Here is a 979-nt window from a genome sequence, read left to right as displayed (position 1 = left end):
GATAAAGACAACTCATTTTTAGCAGTTCATAATATTGTCGCTGTTTAGGGTCTAGTGTTTTCTTCCTTGGTTTTGCATCACGACGCTTCACCCATGTTTTGACTATTTAAGTTGGTGTACAACTGTGCATGGTATGTAAATATAATAGTCTGTTCTAACCTATTCTCTGCTTTTTTTCAGAGCGTGAGCTCCGACCATTCAGAAAAACAGGGACATTGTGAATTTACTAGATTGCGACAAGTCTAGACAGGGAATAGGCCGAGTTTGCAATGAGCAGCTTGCAGAGCTACTATGGCCTGAGTTCTCAAAGAGGAGATGACATGGATTTAACTACATTAATGTCCTTGTACAGCAAGGGAAGCTCCCAAGGTATTGGAAGTGAAATACTCCCAAATTCTTCTTCTCCACCTTGATAGTACACAAAGCATTGGCGGAGGCAACGGGGCGACCAAAGAATTAGTTCATTGGTTCCATACGCCATGGCAGAAAGTGGAGGCCGATCCCCGGGATGACCCTTTCTGCCGGATTCAATTAAGATGATCAAAAGTTTTTTGCCGAGGCCTATTTTCCGGTATGCGTTTGAATTTGGACACAGACTCAGAGAACGCTGGGATCTTCATGTGGTGGAGCTCCAAGTGGACCTTCAACCATGAGTCCTTCACCTGTCCGTTGCTCGATGGTCTGCCCAAACCTGTGCCGGGTCGTACGATGAAAGCTGCTTTGACTGAGTTCTAGTCAATGTAGCGGCACAATAGGAGTTATTTTTGTATTACCACTCTGCTGTTGCAAGCTTCATCTGTGATCTGTTATGTCATTCATATGAGCTAAGTTGAGAGGGAAATGGAAGAGGAGGCTTGGTTCGACACCACTGCCTCCCTGTCTTAGCGTAACGCGACTCGAGGCGGACATCGTCGCGGTAGCGACGACGGACGCCAAGACGAGCACGTGACACCACTGCCTCCCTGTCTTAGCGTAACGC

General features: G+C 46.6%; 1 pseudogene; it reads left to right on the top strand.

Moving 5' to 3' along the window:
* Positions 1–202: 202 nt before the first annotated feature.
* On the top strand, positions 203–841 carry LOC123176139 (uncharacterized; annotated as a pseudogene).
* The last annotated feature ends 138 nt before the right edge of the window (positions 842–979 follow it).

The sequence above is a fragment of the Triticum aestivum genome, unplaced genomic scaffold (genome assembly GCF_018294505.1).
Source record: "Triticum aestivum cultivar Chinese Spring unplaced genomic scaffold, IWGSC CS RefSeq v2.1 scaffold7276, whole genome shotgun sequence".
Lineage (NCBI taxonomy): Eukaryota > Viridiplantae > Streptophyta > Magnoliopsida > Poales > Poaceae > Triticum > Triticum aestivum.
This window is presented reverse-complemented; position numbering and strand designations above follow the sequence as displayed.